Source organism: Panulirus ornatus, chromosome 68 (assembly GCF_036320965.1).
Source record: "Panulirus ornatus isolate Po-2019 chromosome 68, ASM3632096v1, whole genome shotgun sequence".
NCBI classification, from domain to species: Eukaryota; Metazoa; Arthropoda; class Malacostraca; order Decapoda; family Palinuridae; genus Panulirus; species Panulirus ornatus.
The window spans coordinates 19735911-19755326 of NC_092291.1; the positions used below are offsets into that span (position 1 = coordinate 19735911).

The following is a 19416-nucleotide window of genomic DNA, read 5'->3' on the forward strand; positions in this document are numbered from 1 at the left end:
GTTTATAGCATCTTAATGGACGAAAAGGAGCATAAACTCATTAAGAAACTTTTCAATTTAAAAGAGTCTTATCATTTCCCTGCTACTGGACGTAGCGCAGCCTTGAAGCACCAGAGCCCCGTTAAAACCCGGATTTGTACAATTATAAAAAAGTATATGAATACATAGTACATATACATATATATATATATATATATATATATATATATATATATATATATATATATATATATATATATCGAGAATATGATACCTGTGGCCATAAATCTAAGTGAAACAAACGAAAGTTAACGTCAAATACATATATTCAACTCTCATTTCAGGTGGTACAATATTAAAGCAATACAATTCACTTGCGGACATAATTAACAGGTCGAACCAGCTCAGGGTTTCTCTCGTCCTCTGACACTCCTTCGGGTGGGCCCCCGCGTTATATAGGATTGAATTCTCTAATGAGGTTTCGAATCACACGTATTAATACCTCTTTAAAAGCTGTGGTGGGAACGGAGTGAAGAAGCACTCCTCCCTGATAACTCCGTGCCTGCAGCGCTTCGTGCTTCTCAAAGATCACACACACACACACACACACACACACACACACACACACTCTAAAAGGCGCTGAATATCAAACTCGCCTCCCCGAGGAACTACAGAGTGACCAACAGAACACCGAGTCCAATACTGCACTGGGGGGAGATGGCCTCACAACAACAGCCAGCCCCCCTCCCCAACGTCTCCCGGGCACAGCCACAAGACGAGGAAGAATCCCTCCCCTTTTTTCTTTTCATTTACGCCCAAATTACAAGCAGAGACTCCACGACGATCAACCAACCCCACCACCCACCACCACCAACCACCCCCAGGAGAAAGTGTGTGTGTTCCCCCTCCACCGCTGAGAATGAATGTCTCCCGTGTTTTATTGCCACGAACTGCCACGATAATCTTTTTCCCTCCTCTTCCTCCTCCTCCTCCTCCAGTTCTTGCATTATAGGGTGACTGGCCGGGTGTCGTGGGAGAAATCTGCCGAGAGGGTAGTGATCCAATCCGATTTTAAAAGGCCGTAACCTTAAGCAATACTATAAAGCCGGATTGCAATGTACGTGAGAGAGAGAGAGAGAGAGAGAGAGAGAGAGAGAGAGAGAGAGAGAGAGAGAGAGAGAGAGAGAGAGAGAGAGAGAGAGAGAGACAGACAGACAGAGAGAGAGAGAGAGAGAGAGAGAGAGAGAGAGAGAAACAGACAGACAGACAGACAGACAGACAGAAAGAGAAGACCGACAGACAGACATACACAAAGAGAAAGACACACGGGCTGACAAAGTGAGGGAGAAAAAAAAATTTAAGGTAAGTGAAGAGAGCGAGAACCAGAAACACTCACAGACCATTACAGATATTCAGGAATCTCTCGCTGTAAATTGTTTTGTGTTTCATGAATCTTCGCCATGTCACTGTAGTATGAATCTGAATATCAGCAGAAGATTCACTCTCAGGTATTCCTTGGGCTATGTAATGTATGGGGATCTTCGTGTCTGGATACCTTAATGACTGTATACCTTAATGACTGTATACCTTAATGACTGTATACCTTAATGACTGTATACCTTAATGACTGTATACCTTAATGATTGTATACCTTAATGACTGTATACCTTAATGACTGTATACCTTAATGACGGTATACCTTAATGACTGTATACCTTAATGATTGTATACCTTAATGACTGTATACCTTAATGACTGTATACCTTAATGACTGTATACCTTAATGATGGTATACCTTAATGACTGTATACCTTAATGATGGTATACCTTAATGACTGTATACCTTAATGATGGTATACCTTAATGACTGTACACCTTAATGACGGTATACCTTAATGACGGTATACCTCAATGACTGTATACCTCAATGACTGTATACCTCAATGACTGTATACCTTAGTCATCTGATACACTAATCTGTGGATGCCTTAATCACTGAATAGCTTAATAACTGGATACTCTAATCACAGGATATCTTCACGACTGGATACCTTACTAACCTTGTATACCTTATTCAATAGACAACTTGATGACTGGATAACATAATTACTGGAAAACTTGATTATAAAGTTAAATCCTCATAATGTTTAAGGGTTTCGGCGAAAGCGCATATAACTCAATGACTCTACCAGACTAACAATACGAAGAGAAAAACACACACACACACACACACACACACACACACACACACACACACACACACACACACACACACACGCACACACACACACACATCTGTAATATCTAAAAATGACGGAAAAATCATCAAATATGGCAATTTGCCCATCTACCAAACACCCAGTAATCGGCACCACAGAGAACACCTCAGTGACTGTAGGGGCTACAGAGGTGCCACAGAGAATACCTCAGTGACTGTAGGGGCTACAGAGGTGCCACAGAGAACACCTCAGTGACTGTAGGGGCTACAGAGGTGCCACAGAGAACACCTCAGTGACTGTAGGGGCTACAGAGATGCCACAGAGAACACCTCAGTGACTGAAGGGGCTACAGAGGTGCCACAGAGAACACCTCAGTGACTGTAGGGGCTACAGAGGTGCCACAGAGAACACCTCAGTGACTGTAGGGGCTACAGAGGTGCCACAGAGAACACCTCAGTGACTGAAGGGGCTACAGAGGTGCCACAGAGAACACCTCAGTGACTGTAGGGGCTACAGAGGTGCCACAGAGAATACCTCAGTGACTGTAGGGGCTACAGAGGTGCCACAGAGAACACACGGTTCTCCGAGCCACCCTTTTCACTCGCTGGAGAACAACTTATTCATGTTCTCGAGAATATCGAACACTTCGGGGTGTGAGGGGCGGGGGGTGATCTCCAACAAGAGGAGGGTATGATATATGAATCCAGCAACGCGTGGCCACAAAAGTGCGGTAGTGTATGTCTGACCACTGATAATGAGGTGAAATTTCTGGTTCGGGTCGTAATTGCGTTCCTGTGGGTTCCAGAACGGGACTTGGGGTTCACCTTTACACAGGAGAGTGTGGCCGAAAGACGCATTGCACAGACATACGTGAACTCACCAACACACACACACACACACACACACACACACACACACACACATACACACACACATAAGTAATGAAAAACACTCTCACACATGCACACGAGTGCATGCCTAGTCGTTTGCATGTAGAGGATCGGTGAAACGAATAGCAATTAACTTTTTTTTTTTTTGCACATCATCAAATTACTAATGGACAAATGATTAATTATGACTTACAAGGCATTTAGAAATTTGAAAGCAAACTTCTAATGATGTGATATAAATCAAAAGCCTGTTCCTTCCATTAATCTCTCTCTCTCTCTCTCTCTCTCTCTCTCTCTCTCTCTCTCTCTCTCTCTCTCTCTCTCTCTCTCTCTAAGTGTCGGAAATGTGTTATAACTCAAGGTAGCAATTTCGATGAAGATAATGACTGAACCTGAACAATTACGTCCACTAAACCGAAGGAGGAAAGTGTAAATCATTTATCAAAACCTAAAGGATATAGTTATTGTCCATGACTTTATATATATATATATATATATATATATATATATATATATATATATATATATATGCAAGTGACGTTTTGTATATTCTCACTTCGGTAATAAGCCGTCTACCTTATCAAGTGTCTTCTTAACACTTCAAATATCCCTTTCTCTTAGCTAAGCTGATGCTGTCTCCTCTATGTCCTACAGCTATTACTTCGGCCACTCTGCTCCTCTCACCTTTCTGCAGTGTGTCTTAGCAGAGGGCCTGGAGCCGCGTCATGCGACTGGGTGCAGCTTCCCAAAGTCTCTGTGAGGAGACCAGCCACACGAGGGTCGAACCATTACGATCCCTCTTAATTCACTCGAGTAGGAAAGAGGTAGAACAATCATCCTTCACTTGAATTTCCCTCTTCTTAACCCCCTTTCCTACGGTACGTGTTAAGTGTATATATACCAAGAGACCTATAGCTGATATTGTCTTTTTTCTTATACTCTATTTTTTCATTTTATCCGACGTTGCCACGATTGGCCTATCCCTGATTAACGATGGCATGTCTGTTACATGTCCACACACACACACACAACACACACACACACAAACGCACACACACACACACACACACACACACACACACACACACACACTTTATTTCGTAATTTTGAATAAATCTCACATTCCCGGTCATCCATCACGGCTGTGAGCCAATGAGGCCATATCCTCATCAGTTCCTGGCGTTACCTCCTGGCGCGTGAGGAGTCACATTTGGCGAGTCTGCGTCATGACGAAAGACAAAGTTCAAGTCTCGTCGTCGGGGAGGAGAGGTCTCGCTCCTGACGAATCGAATCTTGTCCCTCCTGCCCAGCGTAGCAGCTCAGTCTTGAAGCTGCAGATACCCCTGGATAACGGGGTCGTGGGGTTGCTTGGTAAGGAGGGTAAGTAAGGTCTCCTCTCGATGACACGGTACTGGCTTGGTAAGGAGGGTAAGTAAGGTCTCCTCTCGATGACACGGTACTGGCTGTCTGTCTGTCTCCCTGGTACCCTTGCAAGCGGGGTCTAGGAACGCCACACACACACACACACACACACACACACACACACACACACACATATATATATATATATATATATATATATATATATATATATATATATATATATATATATATATATATATATATATTTTTTTTTTTTTTTTTTTTATACTTTGTCGCTGTCTCCCGCGTTTGCGAGGTAGCGCAAGGAAACAGACGAAAGAAATGGCCCAACCCCCCCCCCCCATACACATGTACATACACACGTCCACACACGCAAATATACATACCTACACAGCTTTCCATGGTTTACCCCAGACGCTTCACATGCCTTGATTCAATCCACTGACAGCACGTCAACCCCGGTATACCACATCGCTCCAATTCACTCTATTCCTTGCCCTCCTTTCACCCTCCTGCATGTTCAGGCCCCGATCACACAAAATCTTTTTCACTCCATCTTTCCACCTCCAATTTGGTCTCCCTCTTCTCCTCGTTCCCTCCACCTCCGACACATATATCCTCTTGGTCAATCTTTCCTCACTCATTCTCTCCATGTGCCCAAACCATTTCAAAACACCCTCTTCTGCTCTCTCAACCACGCTCTTTTTATTTCCACACATCTCTCTTACCCTTACGTTACTTACTCGATCAAACCACCTCACACCACACATTTTCCTCAAACATCTCATTTCCAGCACATCCATCCTCCTGCGCACATCTCTATCCATAGCCCACGCCTCGCAACCACACAACATTGTTGGAACCACTATTCCTTCAAACATACCCATTTTTGCTTTCCGAGATAATGTTCTCGACTTCCACACATTTTTCAAGGCTCCCAAAATTTTCGCCCCCTCCCCCACCCTATGATCAACTTCCGCTTCCATGGTTCCATCCGCTGACAGATCCACTCCCAGATATCTAAAACACTTCACTTCCTCCAGTTTTTCTCCATTCAAACTCACCTCCCAATTGACTTGACCCCCACCCCTACTGTACCTAATATATATATAATATATATATATATATATATATATATATATATATATATATATATATATATATATATATATATATATATACATATATTATCCCTGGGGATAGGGGATTAAGAATACTTCCCACGTATTCCCTGCGTGTCGTAGAAGGCGACTAAAAGGGGAGGGAGCGGGGGGCTGGAAATCCTCCCCTCTCGTTTTTTTTTTTTAATTTTCCAAAAGAAGGAACAGACGGGGCCAGGTGAGGATATTCCAAAAAAGGCCCAGTCCTCTGTTCTTAACGCTACCTCGCTAACGCGGGAAATGGCGAATAGTTTAAAAGAAAAAAAAATATACATATATATATATATATATATATATATATATATATATATATATATATATATATATATATATATATATATGTGTGTGTGTGTGTGTGTGTGTGTGTGTGTGTGTGTGTGTGTGTGAGGGGGCAGTGAAGGAAACTGGTTGATTAGAGAGCAAGAGGAGGAAGAGGGATGTGAGGAGGAAGATCAGAAAAGGAATGAAAAATGGAAAAGCGATAAATGGAGAGAGAGAGGATGACATGGGTAAGAGGGAAATGAGAATAGGAAGAATAACCAACACCAGGAAGAGGAAGAGCAGAAGCGATAACGATAAACAACATTAAGGAAGAGAATAATAAGACAGATGTGATAAAGCAGGAGGAAAGAAAGACGTCGCAAACTGATAAGGAAACAATGACATGAGGAAGGAAGATAAGGAGAACAGCGAGAGAGAAGACGACAGACAGACGTGAGGAAGCAAGACACGATGAGGATGAAAGGGGAAGGTAGGACACGGGAATAAAGAAGTGAACGAAGAAACAACAGCGGAGAATCCTTTGCATAAATGAAGACAACAACAACTACAACTTCAATAACTTAAGAGAAAGTGTAGATGAACAGAGAGAGAGAGAGAGAGAGAGAGAGAGAGAGAGAGAGAGAGAGAGAGAGAGAGAGAGAGAGAGAGAGAGAGGAAAAATTACCAAGATAACTGAAGGAAAAAGAAAGAAAGATCGAAATACAATTAAGACAAACGGGAAAGCAAGACAAGAATATACACACACGAACAACAAGACAGGGACTGACTGGACACGAGACAAGAGTCAACGCCGAGAAAGAAAGTGTGGACAGGAAACCAGGTAGATGTCGCTCGTGTCTCGTCGGACAGACCCAGCTCACCACAGAGCGCCCCGTCTGCATCAACGATATGTCTCCTGTGTAGCAGACAATACTACTGATGATGGAAACGATATGTGTAAAGGCATCAGAACCTACGAAATGCTATAAATGAAGGAAACAAATACTACTGATAAAGATTTTCTTCTTTTTTTTTTGTTAGATTTAAGTATTCGAAAATCTATAAACTCGCGAAAGGGAAAATGAAAAATCATGAAATTTACCTGAAAACGGGAAAAGCAAGGAAGCGTTGAAAATGGAGAAATAATAGGCGGATGGATCAGGTGAAACCCAGGAAATAATATTTCAGGGAAAATTCGCACATCGAGCATAAGAAAAAAAAAACGCCCGTGAAATAAAGTATATATCTAAAAAACGCCCATTAAATATAGCATATACTAAGAAAAACGCCGGTGAAATAAAGTATATATTCAAAAATCGCCCCTTACATATAGTATATATTAAGAAAAACGCCCGTGAAATAAAGTATACATTAAAAAAACGCCCGTGAAATAAAGTATATATTCAAAAAACGCCCACTAAATAAAGTATATTCTCAAAAAACGCTCGTGAAATAAAGTACATAAAAAAACGCCAGTGAAATAAAGTACATATTAAAAAAACGCCCGTGAAATAAAGTACATATAAAAAACGCCCGTGAAATAAAATACATACTAAAAAAACGCCCGTGAAATAAAGTACATATGAAATACGCCCGTGAAATAAAGTACATATTACAAAAACGCCCGTGAAATAAAGTACATATTAAAAAAAACGCCCGTGAAATAAAGTACATATCAAAAAAAACGCCCGTGAAATGAGATAGCCGTGGATAACGCGTAAGATAATGCGAAGAAATGGTGTTGTCTTTTGAGTGAGATCAGCCGTGTCCTGAACCCACACCGCTGCTCTGAGCATATTGAGAATGTGTGATCCAGGCAACCAAATAAAAGAGGGACCGATGTGACACCAACCCTGGGCTATCTATCTCATTACTGAATAACCTTTATATCAACACCACCCCATGTCGAAAGTAAAGACAAGCTTAATTTGGCATCAAATACGTGTATTCTCTCTCTCTCTCTCTCTCTCTCTCTCTCTCTCTCTCTCTCTCTCTCTCTCTCTCTCTCTCTCTCTCTCTCTCAAAAGAAAAAAGATATTGTTGCTCGAACATCCCATATTCTTTATCTTTTTTTTTTTTTCATTCTTCAGTATCCTACAGTGCGATTACACAACCATAGGACCCCCTTTCTATGGGACTCCTTAAGCGTCGAGGCTGCACTGCAGGAGGAGGAGGAGGAGGAGGAGGAGGAGGAGGAGGAGGGAATTCATGAACTCCTTCGAATGGAGGCGTTCCTCAACTAGCCTTGTGACCCCCTTTAGTGATGCAGCCTAGCCCAGCCCTTCGAAGGTCACTCTTCAAACGTGGTGTTGCTACAAGCAGGGAGAGTCCGGTAACACCTTGTTCCTGATAAATACCCCCTCAGGACTCCTTTCATGGCCCTCCAGCAGCATCAAGGCTGCCGCCGCTGCGATCGGGAGGAGGGGAAACGATGTGGTTCCTAGGAGCATGAGGCTCCTTCCTGGAGGAGTTCGTGCTTCCCTCCTCAACTGATAATGGCACAGGCTCGCCCAAGATGACTTCACTCGTGCTGTACCCACAAGCACATCATATATATATATATATATATATATATATATATATATATATATATATATATATATATATATATATATATATATATATATATATATATATATATATATATCATCCATGGGGAGAGGGGAGAAAGAGTACTTCCCACGTATTCCCTGCGTGTCGTAGAAGGCGACTAAAAGGAGAGGGAGCGGGGGGGCTGGAAGTCCTCCCATCTCGTTTTTAATTTTCCAAAAGAAGGAACAGAGAAGGGGGCAAAGTGAGGATATTCCCTCAAAGGCTCGGTCCTCTGTTCTTAACGGTACCTCGCTAACGCGGGAAATGGCGAATAGTATGAAAAAAAACAAATATATATATATATATATATATATATATATATATATATATATATATATATATATATATATATATATATATATATATATCCAACTATGATCTAAATCGGGATAATGCTGGAGTGTCACTCTATTCCAAATATTGATTTGGGATAAACCTTCGTTGTCACTCCCGAATGAGCCACTTTACACACTATATCAATTTTCAGACCGATAAAACAACACACGGGCTAGTAGAAAATGTGTCGCTGCTTGTTTCTGAATCTTGGGCTCTCGTGGGGAGACTTAGAAAAAAAAAAAGAAACAGAAGAGAAAGAAAGGAATATAGGAATACAGGTAATCCTGAAAATTACGGCAAATTACACTTCGGGCGGGAGGTAAGTACTGGGCTAGAGCAAGCCCAAGTGTCTCCAGGCCGCTTTGGTTGCCAAGCAAAAATATGTCTGGAAAAAGAAAATTTTCTGAAGACGTGCGAATAAACCCAGAGACATGTGGGCCCAGCCCCGCTCTCGTGTCTGGAAAATACGAGAGAGAGAGAGAGAGAGAGAGAGAGAGAGAGAGAGAGAGAGAGAGAGAGAGAGAGAGAGAGAGAGAGAGAGAGTAGTAGGGTGAAATATAAAGAATACGTTTGAGAGATCATTTGATATCCCTCAGGTTAAGAGATGGTGGGAGAAGGTCGAAAGGAAAGCAAAGGAACAGATGGCGTTGATTAAAAATTTTACTGGGAGAGGGAGTGTGGGAAAATGAAGCCACCAAGTAAAAGCTGGGCCTGTGAGACGTGTCGAGACACAGAATGAAGAGATTCAGAGACAATACACCACAGGGGGAACGAGAGGAGGCAAAGGACGGAGTGAAAGGGAGAGAAAAACAGTTCTAAATTAAGGCCAGAGTTGAGGAGAGCGTGGCGGTGTGGGAGAGACGTGTATACTACAGCCGTCACTCTCATGGACACCAACATCACTATTATTATCACCACCACTGCCTGCTCTCCCTCCTGCCTCACCATCACCAACACCCATCATCACTGATCACAACTTCGTCTCTCCACTCACGTCATTAACGCCAACACGATCAATTTACCAACCAAGATCATAAAGATCACCAGCACTACCACCATTGCTGCACTCATGACCACTATCATCGCCAACACAGCCACCAACACCAACATCGTTAGCGAACCGCTCCCAGCGCCTTCACCATTACCACCATCATCACCAGAGTAACCACCTCATCACCACCACCATCGCCATGACCAAAGCAACACCCGATCACCATCACAACCAGAGCCACCATCATTAATCACCACCACCAACACCACCTTCACAATCACCATCACCATCACAGCCACCACCTCATCACCACCATCACCAGAGGAGCCACACCGCACTCACCACCACCACCACCACAACCTGGCAAGAGCAGGAAGGGCAACACATTGTGTACAGACTGCACCACACACACACACACACAGACGCTGGCTCCCCTGGTGGAGAGTGTTGGGGTAGAGGAGGTGATCACGATGGGGGTGAGGTAATCGTCCCGGGTCACCTCATGCCACCAGGGAACGTGACAACATTCCTCCCGTATCATAATTTATGCCTGTGGCAAAGGGCGTCTTGGATTCAGATCTCCTCGTCGTGTCGGCAGTAAACGAGTAAGTTATCCCGGCTGAAATATGGAAGACAAATCACTGGGGAAGCGCAGGGCACTCCCTCCCTCACTGTGTCGCTCCTTCCCGGGTTAGAAAATAGAAATCCTTTACAGTGCTAGTCGTATCATAGGTGTGTGTGTGTGTGTGTGTGTGTGTGTGTGTGTGTGTGTGTGTGTGTGTGTGTGTGTGTGACGACTGAAGTGTTCTGAAGCTGAACAAATTAAGATGCTACACACACACACACACACACACACACCCAAGCCCCACAATACTGATACTAGTAAACTAACTTTGAACTTGAAACTGCTAAGAAGGTCTTCAACTCTCCTATACTAACACTCACAGCTGGATAGTCTGTTCTTATATATATATATATATATATATATATATATATATATATATATATATATATATATATATATATATATATATATATATGCAATGCCCACATAATCAACCGATTCACAAAATATAGAAATAAAGGTGTACTCGGTGTCTTGTACCTTTACTATAATATTTCCGTCTTAATAAGAAACATTGAAGCATGACTAAACACCGTAAACTTAACATTACCCTCTCTGATTAAACGCAAAACTTGAAATTTAAAAGTACCCAAGAAAATGTAAACCCTTCTCTCCTCGTCTTAAATATTTAAGAGGGACGAAAGAGGCGGGTCTCGTAGCGGCCTGCCTCCTGCCAGCGTGGACACCACCATTCGTTTGTACAAATTATTCGGTCCGTACCGCACTGGCCTGACTCAGTAACGCTGTGGGAGAGGTTGTCCGTGGTTGAGCTTATGGAACATACGATACCAACAGAGTTAATATGAATACAGTTACGACAGTGGTCGCAACTCCTCTGAATGATGATACATTACAGGTCTTGGCTGATGGATGCAGGCGTGTGGAGCAAAATGTCATTATGAAAAGACGTTCTAAGAATGTTCTTTCAATCCTTTTGAGCACGGCAAAGGGTACGACGTTACAAGACCCTTGAGCGCGAGTGTGTGACCAATAAACACAAACGCACGACCCTTAGGCACGACGGTATACGATCCTTGACCATGACGTGTAATAATCCTTGAGAACTAAAATACAACCCTTGAGCATGTGCGGCCATTCAGCACGAACGCACGACCCTTGATCACAAAGGAACGACCCTTCAGAGTGACGTTACGACCCTTGAGCAATATGTCACGACCCTTGAGCAAGATGTCACGACCCTTGAGCATGAAGGCACGATCCTTGAGCACGAAGGGAACCACCCACCGGTTGAGTCTGATGATCTAGTCTTTGACCAGACCCTGAAGGATCTGGCCACAGACCACGACCATCACCCTTGAGAGCTCCCGTTGGCGCGCGCTAGGGGTCGAACCCTTCGTACTCAAAGGGTAAACGTACTCCAGACACTGACATATGAGAAATAATGACAAATTTTACACATTCTTATGGACTAAGTGTGCTTTTATTGCAGCCTATACAGCCTGTATAGATTACCATTCCTCTCCCCCGCCGCCACCAGAGTGACTGTGCACATGATAAGTGAAAGGCTGTTGTATATATCAGCTGACCAAATAATGGCGGGATTAATCATAGACTTCACAGAAGGAGTCGCAAGCAACACATCACAGTCACCTGAAGGGGAGCCTAAGGAGACCAAGAACCACTTGCTGATCCTCAGCTAACTAAGTGCTGCTTCCCCAGGCCTTGTTGAATTACGCTCACCAGGTGCTGATTAGTGTTTCAGACCGCCGGACACGGACGCGACAGCTGAGGGAGGCATGGGATATGAGCGAACACCGTTAGAATTTCTCGTCCTCTCTCATCCAGCTTTCCATGACACCACTCCCCATCTCCCTTACCGTGTAAACAATAAACACTCAGAAACCATTGGCTCCTCTCTTCTTCTCCCTGTATAATTCAAGTCAGGCGCGCGCCTACTTTCGTTCACGGCTGTCTCCTGCTTTGTGTTCAGTGCCATGACATCTGGCACTTCCCACCGAGGGACAGACTCAACGAATCCTGTGGATGATCTGGAGGAAAGGAGGACTTCCCACATACAGTAATGTATCTCTCCCCCTCAAAATGCTTAACTATTTTCCAGGATTTTGATTACGAAGAAACTATCTTACATGTTCCGAAACTCTATATAATATCCTGCTTCCATTTTTCTCTCACTACGCTCGTTCATCGTCATTCATTACCTCATATCTAGCAATGTTCTCCATCTTCTCATGTCTTACACCTCCCCATCTTTCCTTAAGGAACAAGCACACGTCACTCACTCACGTCACTCTTAACACCACATGACGCTCGGGAGCAACAGGCGTTCACACCAGTACTAAGGGCTCTAGAGTATACTAGACCCCTTCGTAGGCCTTACGTATGTGGGGAAAAATCAACCACTGAATCACAGATGCAAGCGGAACTCGACACCATCAGTTCTGTGCTGGGTAAGGGCTGCGAGAGCTGTGGACCCAAGGTGTGTTTTTAGGTTACAGCTTCGAAGCAGCCGCTACTGAATTAGCGAAGGAAATACCTCCTGCTTAGTCCTGGCCGATGAAGTCTTCACGTCACTTTCGCCCAATGCAGAAAGACACCCGAGACACAAACAATCTCATTGGATTTCTCTGCCTGTGTCAACGGCTAACGACAGCCAATCAGACGGCCGCCTCACATCCCTGCGCCGAGGGGAGTGCGCATTCATCCACTGCTGTTGATTTTCTGAGAAATATTTTACTGAGATTGACGAGGGAAAGTGACTTACGGTGTGGGTGAGAAGGTTTCATTATACATAGTAATTTCATGTATGTATATATATATATATATATATATATATATATATATATATATATATATATATATATATATATATATATATATATATAATATTTTCAAATAGTTTCTGAAAATTAATCGTGTGTAATATTTACGCTTATTACACCCACCTAACGTATTTCAGTTAGGGATCAATTAATAAGCATGATTTAATGCATTGCTTTTTTAGAGAGAGAGAGAGAGAGAGAGAGAGAGAGAGAGAGAGAGAGAGAGAGAGAGAGAGAGAGAGAGAGAGAGAGAGAGAGAGGTCAGACATTGTTTTACAAGAAATCGAACGACATGGTCGTACAGAAACACACACACACACACACACACACACACACACACACACACACACACAGGCACACGATACCCTTACACATAAGGGTGAAAATGAAACAAAGTATCATCAGGAAATAATTCTTTTAAACAACAATAGTTACATATGGTGGCATCCAGTTACATATAAGACATTACCAAGTACATATCTATATATATTTGTGACATGTCTTGCGGTGGAATCTCTTCCTAAATGGAGTCAATCATTATATTAACTGTGCACAAATCCAATTACGCCTTTTGGATGCACGGCCCACGTAACCTCAGCCATATATCATTAGCATTTTATGAAAGTTCTTTACGACATACATAAACTCTGTCCAGAAAAAAAAAAATGTAAATAGATAATATATAGCGTGCAGACCACACAAACCATAATTAACTTCGCTGTGGATAATGTACGCTGCTAACATTGTCTTCCTGGATGTAAACATCAACTGTAAACAATTTGAGCCCCTGTGGTTCATGATTTCCCTGTATTATGTATACATATAATGGAGATGAATTTTGAATCCTACATTCTGAATGAACGGTTCTTTTAACATCTCCACCAGGCTGTGAACAGATCTGTACCCAGCACAACTCCTCCAGCTGGTGTGTGTGTGTGTGTGTGTGTGTGTGTGTGTGTGTGTGTGTGTGTGTGTGATGCCGAGGTGAGCCTCTCCCCTTTCAACCGCACTGGCTCGAGATTGGTCCTGTCACAAACATAAGTAATGGAGCCGACATAAACACCGACGTAAAAGGTGTTGCTACACTCGACACGCGTCGGGAAAGGAAAAGTGATAGCTCATGGCCTCGTGTATGCCATACTAATCATGGGTTGATATCGGTCCCAGTACTAAGTCCGGGTTCGGAAAAGTTCGGGGTAATATTGAATTTTGAGAGTTGTTTGACAATACACGGGAATTACTTCTTCAGCACGCAAGCGCCTGGACGCGAGTGTACGTGCATACAAATTCGTGTGCATGTTGATAATATGAATACTTTTTACAGATAGGAACACATGCAAACATGAACGCCAACACATGTACACTCACACACGTAGAGAAACAAAGACTTACTGGTTTCCTTAGGGAACACCGCTAGGGCTGCACAGTTCCAAAGGGGTCATCTCCATCTTCCAGGCCCTAACATGTGGTGTCTCACAAGGCATGAAGATGAGGCCATTGTGTTACTCCATCCTCGTACATGATGCCATAATGGATTCATCTGCTCCGTGGAAAATGTACATGGACGACTCTGCCAGTGTGGTGTCGCCCCTAACGACAACTCTCCCGCCTGCAACGATCTCCAGAACGCCCTAAACATTGCCTTCAGAACTGGACCAACGCCAACGACGTCACCATCGGTTAAGCCACGCACAACAGCCTCGCTGCCAACTACGTTTCACCCTCTAACTCTCTCTCTCTCTCTCTAAGCCCCAGTTCACTAAGATTTTCGGTATCATTTTGCACGAAAAAATAAAAACGAATAAGCTGGAAGCAATGCGTCAATGCCATCAATAAATCTTCCCACAATCGACTGTGTCTTTTATTTTGGTGTCGCTGACTCAAGATAGTTGAACACTCTGTCCCTGAACTCACGGGGCATCTAAGCAACTTTCATTCACCCCAAAACTCGCCTGTCTTCCTCACCCGAGCTTCTGGAATGGGAAGATATGAGCGTGCAAGATCATCTACCGCCCCCTCTTACACCATCTTCCCCATGGGGCGCTCAGTACTATGGGCCGTCCGATTTTTTCCACCCATCACCCGAATCTCGCTCGGCAGTTCGGAAGGAAGGTACTGCATAATCATAGCCACCATCAACTCCTACCATCTGAGATCCCTCGTCCCTGAGCTGCTGTTAGGCAACCAAAACCCGAGTGAACCCACTCAAGTTAGTACAGAAAAGAACAGACACATCCCAAACATTTGGCCCATCGTCAAAAATCAGTAGGCTGCTGCCTCATCAGTGCTAGTGCAAAGTTTACATGTATTGCATGTATTACCCCCTCCTCCCCTAGTCTACTTTTCTTTTCATACTTAATCGTAATCGCCATTTCCCGCGTTACCAAGGGAGCGCCAGGAACAAATGAAGGAATGCCGCATCCGCTCACGTCCATCGTTTAGTCGTCATGTGTAACGTCACGAAACCACAGACAGCTCCCTATCCACAATCATGCCGATACTGCGTAATTTGTTCTTTCATACTTTCAGCTTGTGGCTACAACTGATACAATAGCTTATCATTATCATTACTATTATTACTATTATCATTATCATTATTAGATGAAATGGTTAAAGGAAATCATGGAGAGGTTTATGGTTCTTGGTTGGGGAAAGGAGGCATATAAACAGACCATAAAACAGACCACAAAGTACGACGATTTAAGAACATCAGACAGACTAAACAGACAACTAAGGACACCAGAAATAATATAAAAGAAATTTTGGTCTACAAGGAGGACTTACAGACGACCGGAGACAAAGTACACACACTAAGAAATGACAAAAAATGATAAAAAAAAAAAAATATGTGTTAGTATCAGATTATCCGCGAAGATTACGTCTTTCGCAATTCCTGTGTGAGGAGGACATCAATGATCAAAGTAAAGAGCTATAATATCATTACAACCTGGATCCACTTCTGAATCGGTATGAAAAGTGAAAAACAAAATTCACCACAAACAAACACCCTTAGGATAAAGCAAAAAAAAAAAAATATATATAAGAAAATGATCTCGAGCAATCACATTACGAAATCACATGTTCAACAGTCCTTTCTGTATGGTTATCTAGCCGTTCATGTACATACAAAGGACATTATCTACGGCTCAGCACTATATCACGCTCTTCTCTACCAAATTTCACCTTATCAACAAACTTTACTATTCAGTGGTTCAACTCAGCCTATACAACAATGCAGAATTTAATGGTGGTAGGCGAGGTAGGCAAGGAAATTCAGATGTAAGTGGATGGCCTGAGGTGATATGAAATAATGGTCTCTGCATCTTCCTGGTCCTCTTCGTCCATCCAGGGAACCTTCTCAAGAATACTGAGGGTAAGGGACCGGCTGGAAGACCCCCCAGCACCGGGAGTGGACCACCCTGGACGCTAAACTGCTCTCTTTATGCCATTCCCACACACGTTTACTTGACGGTCGTGCCGCAAAGACACTGGAACAAGTCATTGCTGCGGGTGGCATGGGTCCCTTAGTGCAATATATGCTCCACACGGTTATATTTCTGCGACTCTTTCTTGCTCCTTGCATGAGGGACGTGGAAAGGGAGCTGCGGAGGAGGAGGAGGAGGACGGGAAAGTGAGGGAGAGGTGAGGGAAAGTGAAAGAAGGAAGAGAAAATTCTGGCAGGGGTTAAAGGGCACAGATTACTGTTATTTAACAGTATTTGTGCATGCTCCTTTTGTGTATATGTGAAAGACATAACAGCATGGATATATGTTTGCTTGTATACAGTTTCACAAAACTAATCTCAGCAATCACTGAACCAACAGGTGAATTTTACGATATAAATTAACAACCACGGCTTTTAAAAGGAAATAAAACTTACCTTCTTCTACCTTAAAAAAAAAAAGAAATAAAGATCGTTTAGAAAAATCTAAGTTGACATCAGTTCATATTCCACATCTAAAAGCCATGAAATACATTGTGCATATTCCCAAACACAAGAGCTGACTACTACAACATCATACACAGAATCTATAAGGAAGGTTAGCACAGACCACAAATGACAGATAAGCACGAGTCGCCTTCGCTATGATTATTGGAACACCATACTCATAAAAAAAAAATCTATCCCATTAAATTGCTTTTGTTCGGAAATCATACTGTTACTGACTGAAACATGATCGCCAAACGATAGGGATACAACCCAATATTAATTGAAACTGGGATCGGAATATAACCTGCTGTTAGCTGAAACATGATCGCCACAGTTTGTACTACGATATACAATCACATTAACATAAATCATCATATACATTAATATACAAATTGGACTACGATACACAATCACTTACATAATCATCAAATACAACCATGGATATGCAAATTGGACTACGATATACAATCACATTAACATAATCATCAAATATACCTATAAATATACGATCACATTAACATAATCAAATACACCTATAGATATAAATTATAATGTCACATTTAGAATTACACTATTCACCTACTACCATAATATGACTAATTCACTAGATACCTACAGACGCATACATACAGACATACATATACATACATAAGCTTTTACACAACATTATGTAGATTGGCCTTAGCAGACGACGCTCGCCTAAGCTATACACCGAAGCTTCTAAGATTTGAATGTGTACATGTATTTTTTTTTTCAATTTGTACTGCCAATATTACGAGTGGACTACACGCATTCTACGAATTTAAATGTGAATCAAGGTCTTAAGTACTGAAGGAAGCTCGTGGCGTATCATACGTCACGTTTTGGAACGAGTTTGATTTGATCAAAGTAGTAAACACTGGGCTTAAAATATTACATCGCGCCAAGTGTCGCAAATCCGGCGTTTTGATTGCAACTGCCCAAAATATTATATGGCTAGAGACTATGGCTAATCGCTACTTCTACGCCATCCTTCTGTACCTAGTGAACGTCTTGACAAAAAGCCGTCGCCACCTACTACTGAAAATTCCTGCAAGGGTTCCTAACAGACGGCAGCACGTCGGTGCACGTTCGGTCGACGTGGTCCCAGGTACGTCTCGCTGATATGGGAAATTGTAAAGCACACAACTAGAGCAACTCTATAGGCCTACCTTCGGGTGTACCCTATTGTAGTTAGGTTAAATGTATATCTTGTGCTTATCTGTACTTTTATCACCGATTCAGCAAGAAAATGCAGTTACACTACAGACCCAACTAAGTGATGTCCTTATTTCCAGTAGATTAGATTTATATCACCTATGCTAATTCATATTTCTCATATGAATTCAGCTCACCTATGGGAGTTTCCCTTTTCTTGCGGTGCTAGATTCACATCACCTGTGCTTATTCAGTTTTTTTTTTAACATAATTTAGTAGAGAACTGTAGCCGTAAACGTTAGCTCAACTGCGAGGGTTTCCGTATGACCTAAATAAATTATTGTTAAATGGCCCACATATGCTCTTGGTTAGTGTTTTCAGTTATTTTGTCTAGCACTCGCAAAAATGTTCACAGCTTAGTCACATCTTTAGCCTAGTCTGCAATAGGAACTTCAGAAACATTATTTATATGAGCTAGATTAGTAACATACGAGTTTGTTTTTTTTTTCTTATGAGCTAGGTACAAAATTGCATTCTAGTACTTCAGGAAATTATGAGTAATAAGAGCGGACTATATTATTCTGTTGCAAGTGTGTAAACTGATTTAGCGCTATATGCTTATCTATGTATCCAGAAATCCAATAGCGATACCAGTGGTCACGTATTTTGTTGTTAAGACTAGGCTAGGAGCGCGCATGGTTTACTTAATTTGACGGGGAGACTAGCTACCTCTCCTTAACTTAGGTGTTTGTGAATGGTCATCTCTAGTTATGCATAAATATATATATACATTTTAGCTAAGCATTTGTTCTGTGGGTAAATATACGTGTTACACCTGATTGTAACTCAAATTCCCACTCTGCCGGTAACAGTTCCCATATCTTGATTTAATGATTACGGCAACATGGGTTATCTATTGTAAGCCTGGTATGGCCGGAATTTACCAACCCTGTGAAACGGTGGTCTTCTACATGTGAATAAGAATATCTGTCCTGATAGTTTTATATACACTTGCTATCCACAAAAACATTATTAAACACAGCATTCTTTTTTTTTCACATTCATTCCATTC

At 42.3% G+C, this 19416-nt stretch overlaps 1 long non-coding RNA gene across 1 annotated transcript in view; it reads right to left on the reverse strand.

Annotated features, from left to right (window-relative positions):
• LOC139747366 (uncharacterized) overlaps positions 1-19416 on the reverse strand; it is a 425771-nt gene that overhangs the window by 405623 nt on the left and 732 nt on the right. The window lies entirely within an intron of this gene.